Genomic DNA, 6,430 nt, shown 5'->3' with positions numbered 1-6,430 from the left:
GGAGAGAAGGTTAAGTATACAAACTGGAGATGTTTCAGGGGAGGCCAAATTGATGGGCCTTGATGAATTAAGGGATGTCAAGGAGAGAGGGAGCAGTCAGAATGACTCCCATTCCTAATTAGGCAGATGGGTGGGTGCTGAAGTAGTCACTGGGACCACAAACAAACTAGCAAGAAGTGGGTTTGGGAATGGAGGATGGAAATGAGTTCAGATTTGCAGATGTTGAGTTTGAGGTCTGTGGAGCATCCTGGCAGCTGGATATACAATGCCAAACACATAGCAGGCTCTCAATAAGTATTTATAGAATGAAAGAATATCAGAAAGAGGAGAATTATAGGAAGGGAAATGTATAGGGAGAGGGAAGGAAAAGAAGAGAAGGTCTGGAGCTCAGGAGACAGATCTATGCTTGGGATTTAAAATTCATTATGGTACAGATGGCACTTGAAGCTCTGGACATAGATGAGATCGTGTAGGGAGAGTGTACGGTAAGAAAAGATGGGCCAGGCGCGGTGGCTCACGCCTGTAATCTCAACACTTTGGGAGGCTGAGGTGGGTGGATCACGTGAGGTCAGAAGTTCAAGACCAGCCTGACCTACATGGAGAAACCCTGTCTCTACTAAAAATACAAAATTAGCTGGGCGTGGTGGCACATGCCTGTAATCCCAGCTACTTGGGAGGCTGAGGCAAGAGAATTGCTTGAACCTGGGAGGTGGAGGTTGCGGTGAGCTGAGATTGTGCCATTGCAGTCCAGCCTGGGCAACAAGAGCAAAACTAACTCTCTCTCAAAAAAAAAAAAAAAAAAAAAAAGAGGACTGAGTATAGAGGACAGAAACCCAGCACAGACATTTGAGGTATAGGCAAATAATGAGTCCTTCAAAGAGACCAGGAGAGGGTGTCTAGAGAGATAGGAAGAGATGCAGGGAAAAGGTGTTTCCCCAAGAACCAATGGAGCACGTTTCCTCTGGAGAAGAAGGGGGTTAAGAGGAAAAGAGAATCACCTAACATTTTTTGAACACCTGCTTTATGCCAGAAAATTTATTTAACCCTTGCCATTTAATTATCCCCTAATTCTAAAAGTGTGAATTATCCCCATTTTACAGATGAGAAAGTTAAGATGCAAAGATGTTCTGGGAGTCAGGTGAAAGGATCAGCCTAGGAATGGTAGAAAAATGCCTGTCCTTCTGAGGCAAGTGGGAGGGGGGCAGAGATAAAAAAAAGCATGAAGGTAGACGGGACAACTGAAGGTGTTCATGTTGGAAGACCTAGTTTCTTTGTGCTCTCTTTTACAGCCCTACCTCATACCTAGGACCCAGGGAAGGTATTGACAAAGCAGAAGCTGCCTTAAAGGATGAGACACTCCCACCTTTTTGTCACCTATGACCAATACAGATTCTAAAAGACCAGAGGTCAGGAACGGTTTTATACCAATTTCCTCCTTATCTGGGACCTTCTGCATCTATCCGTTTATATTTTATAACCCACTCACCCTCAGCATGTAGCTTTTGAGTAGTAGTTTGTGCAAGGAACTATGCACGAAGGAAATAAAAACATGAGTGAGATAGAGTGAATTTTCTTAAAAGTTGAGCCTAGTGAGGGACAGAGAGCATGGATTGGTGATTTCATTAATTAGGATCAGTTTCAGCTATGAGTGTGACAGGACACCCACAATAACAGTGGAGTTTACAAGATAAAGGCTTTTTCTTTCTCATGTAAAAATGACAGCTGCCAGGGAATAGCAGCTACTTAATCATGAGAGATCCAGGTTCTTTCTTATTCTCCCATACTCAAAATGCAGCTTCCACTTCCTGCTCCAAGATGGCTGCTTCTGGTCAACATAACAGGAGCCATCAGTTCAACATACTAGCTTGTGGGAAGGAGATGAAAGGACAGAGAAGGGCCCTACTCCAACCTCATCCATCTTTGAAGGACACTTCCTAAAAGCTGCACATACTACTTCTTTCTACTCACATCCCATAGGAAGGTGGGAATTACAGCTTTTTTCCCCCAGGTGGCCACATTCGCAGCCAAAAATCAAGTGTCCTGTAACTACAGAAGAAAGTAAAAGTCCAGCAATTTCTGCCAGTGATGCTGAAATAGGTGTGCAGATAGCTGTAGTGCAAGACAAGAATAAAAGTGTGACAGAGATTTACACTTACTAGTTCTGTGACCATAGGTTAACCTCTGTGCCTCAGTTTCTCACTTATAAAATGGGATAATAGCACCTACCTCATAGGTTTACCAAATGCCTAAGTTATTACATACAAATATAGTGTTACATATGTACATACGAACTTAGGTACATAAGGGTAACATAAAAATAAGTTATATGTGTAAGTCCTTAGAACAGTCCCTGACGATAAGTGCTATATAGACATTTGTTAAATAGAAATAAGTGGAGTAAAGATAAGCACAGGCAAATAGGAGTATATACATCAGTGGAGAGAATCTGAAAAAGGCGTTCTGAAGCATGTAGACTGTCAGCTCTGTGATGACTAGGATGACCTCCTTTCCTGTGCACCCCTAGCACCTAGTGTGGTGCCTTGCACAGAGGTGATGCTCAAAATATTGGTTGCTGAATAGGCTTCAGGTCAGTACAAGTTTGTTAGGTGAAATGGAGGCAGGAAAGATATTTTAGGTGGAATTAACCATATGAACAAAGACATAAAAGCTGAACCTGTCATGGTACTTGGTGTACATGGAACTCAGTATATGTTGACTGAATGCTCAGTATCAAGTAGTTTGGTTTGGCTGAAATGTTATCAGTCAGGTTTGGACAGAAAAATACATTGCTGTAGATAATTTAATATAGGGAATTGTTCCACAGGTGACAGAAATGTTGAAAGTGTTGGCAACTCAGATACTGCAACAGTAGGAAACCTCTACTACCTCTAGTGCCAGAGGGACAGTGGGAGATGGTGTTACCAGAACCTGGAAGCCTGAGTCATCTGGCTGGTGGGGGCTGGGAGCATGGTGGGGCCGCAACCCAAACCAAGGCAGAGAGAAATACCCTGGTTTCTCTCCTCTTCCTGCCCCTCTGTCTTTTGTCAGTGTCTTACTGTGAAGCCAGTTGGCAAGGCAATCTGGGAAATGTAGTTTCCTGCAAACCAGAGAAAGGGCTGTGAAAAGAGCTGAGAAATAGGCAAGTAAGTTGCACAAGTAAAGTTTAGGGCATGAGTAGGAAAGCAGTGAATACAAACCTGTGGTGGCGTCATTTTGTGGAGGGGCTTGAATGTCGGGTCTTGAATGTAGGGTTTCTGTATGTGTCATTAGGCAGAGGTGAGCCATAGAGAGTAAAATGCAGTATGGCCTCATTAAAACTGTTCAATGGGGAGGTTGCGGGAGAAAACGGAAACGGTAGCTTCGCTTTGAGTACTTGTTATTTGCAAGGCATGGTGCTAGTTTTTATTTAATCATCTCAGAAAGATGATGTGTCTGGTTCCGGATATGTTCAATTTGAGATAACTTCCTAGTACTTCATATGGTTAATTTATTTGCACAGTTAATTGGAAATGTGAGTCTGCAACAGAGGGTGGGGGATAGAGATGTAAGGATGGAGAATCTGGAGTCATCTAAAGAGGTGAGAGCATAAGTTGAAGGAGAGGGAGGACAAGATACTCAAGTCAAACAGTATAGAGAAAGGAGATGAAGGCAGGCATTAGGGAAACCAACAATTTAAGTGATGGACAGAGTAGAGTAAGAAAATAAAGACTAGGTAGGAGAAGCAGAAAAGCTGATCTTGCTACCACAGCAGAGCAGCTCAAACTTCAAGAAGGGGAAGATCAGTAGTGTCAGAAGACATTGTCTGGTTAGAAGGATGAAGACTGAGAAAAGAATTGAATATAGCAGTAAGGAGGTATGTAGGAAGTTTCTCTAGACTGGTGGGGCCATGAGGTGGTAAGGCAGGCTTCATCAGATGGCCGTGGCTGGTTTAGTGAAGGAGTAAGTAGTTTGCTGAGGCTACGCGTGGAAGTTGGGTTCTGGGAGAATGGAAGTGTCTGGTATCTCCTGTATGCTCTTTGGGTGTAGAGGCTGCATTAGCTTCCCTGCTGTACCCAAGTGCTTATATAATGCACAGGACTCAATTATTTGTGTTAGCTGACTTGCAGGATTAATGAATGAATTTGGTGGAAAATATTTAAAATTTAATAAATAGATTGTGGAGTAGCAGTGAAAACCCAGCTGAGAGTCAATAGCTTCATTATACTTTCCTGAATCTCAATAATCTAGACTGGTAAGAATAGTGTTTCCCTGACTGGGATTGGTGAGGTGAGAGTAACAGAAACAGATGAATTGGGTCTAGATTGGTTAGGAAGAAAAATGTATCTTCATGGGGATAGAGGATTCAGAGAATGAGTGGCTGAAAGGCTTGAAATCATGATTTCACAATGTTTGGAGGGGGAGACCCAGGCATCAGCCATTTTGAAGTCACCATAGGTAATTCCAAATTGCAGCCAAGGCTAAGTTGGAGAGAACTGAAGTAAAGGCTAACAGGATAACAGATTGGGGTAGTCTGAGTTAAGAATCTTGACCACTGAATTCTGAAACAATGAGTCTAAGGCCATGATAGTGATTCACTAAAGTGAACTGGAATTGAGGGTAACTGGAATTGATAAAATTGAGCTTGAGGAACTACAGGGCCATCTTGATTTGAAGGTATATCTTGTATATCGTCCTAGAAATCCTCTATGCACAAACTTACCTAATTTTACATTTCATTGTTCATTTGAGATGTCTCTAGAACACTGATCTGCTTATGACATTTAATTATAGGTCATGGTATTGACCCTACTTCTTGGAAGCATTTCTTCACTTCAAAAACTATGTGACAATGAGAATAATTGCACTTTACCTGAGAGACTGAATACCTGGTACATGTTAACTTTTTTTTTCCCATTATGATATTTTCTTTAACTTGCTGTTTCTAAGAATGGGATCCTATTAATGTGTATACCAGTTACTAAGGTTTTGTTGAACTTTTTTATATAGCCTCCACGCTCCCGACTCCTTTTGTGACATCCTACTTACGGGACCCAAACTAGACATTTTCCCAGGTTTCAGTAAGAGGAATATTGGTGTTCCTCTAGAGCAGTTGGCTTATCATACAGCAGAACACTGAACACAGAACTCATTGTGTTAGATGCTAAGAACCTAGCCCAGAGCCCACCTTTATCAACTGTAGTCTTACAGCATCTACTTTGTCTTAAGAACATTTTGGGCTGGGCGTGGTGGCTCCCACCTGTAATCCCAGCACTTTGGGAGGCTGAGGCAGGTGGATCACCTGATGTCAGAAGTTCAAGACCAGCCTGGCCAACGTGGTGAAACCCCGTCTCTACTAAAAGTACAAAAATTAGCGTGGTGTGGTGGTGGGTGCCTGTAATCCCAGTTACTCAGGAGGCTGAGGCAGGAGAATTGCTTGAACCCAGGAGGCAGAGGTTGCAGTGAGCCGAGATCATGCCACTGCACTCCAACCTGGGCGACAGAGCGACACTCCATCTCAAAAAAAATAAAAATAAAAAAGGGATTTTGAAACCAGATGATGTATAAATACAGCATTCTTTTAGAAATCTTTCAATATCTTCTCAGGGGTATTTTGAAGGTCTCTTTCACCAGCACACCTGACTGTGGCAGCACTTTATATTCTTTACATTTTTCTGGTATAAAGCCTTCAAATAGTTCCAGTTGGCCGGGCACGGTGGCTCACACCTGTAATCCCAGCACTTTGGGAGGCCAAGGTGGGTGGATCACTGGAGGTAAGGATGGCAAAACCCCATCTGTACTAAAAATATAAAAGTTAGCTGGGCATAATGGCATACCCAGTAGTCGCAGCTACTTGGGAGGCTGAGGCACGATAATCACTTGAACTTGGGAGGTGGAGGTTGCAGTGAGCTGAGATGGCACTGGGTGATGGAGTGAGACTGTCTCAAAAAAAAAAAAAAAAAAAAAACCGTTCCAGTAGGTGAACTGAGTTTAGTGACACAGGCCAAAGTCAGTAAAACCTATTTCTCAAAAGACTTGCTTATTAAAAAGCAAAACATAACTTCATCCATTATTTAAATATCCAGATATTTGTAGAAGGCCAGAAGCACTAAAGGAGACAATTCTCTCATACTAGGTCCTTATTTTATCCAGTAGAAGGCAAAACATAATACTCCAGAAACAAAAGTAGTTTTTTATAAAAGAGAACAGACATAGATGCTTCCCTAACTCCACCTATGAATATTACTGTCAGTTCTGCTATTACTAGGTTGTGACTCCAAGCAGTAAATATGAGATTTCGGACATAGGTGTGGGCAGACTTCATGACTAAAACACCAAAAGCAATGGCAACAAAAGCCAAAATTGACAAATGGGATCTAATTAAAGTGCTTCTGCACAGCAAAAGATACTATTATCAGAGTGAACAGGCAACCTACAAAATGGGAGGAAAAAT

Source organism: Trachypithecus francoisi, unplaced genomic scaffold, assembly GCF_009764315.1.
Source record: "Trachypithecus francoisi isolate TF-2019V2 unplaced genomic scaffold, Tfra_2.0 Lachesis_group5, whole genome shotgun sequence".
NCBI lineage: Eukaryota > Metazoa > Chordata > Mammalia > Primates > Cercopithecidae > Trachypithecus > Trachypithecus francoisi.
The sequence above is the reverse complement of the archived record's forward strand: the minus strand, read 5'-3'. Positions refer to the sequence as shown.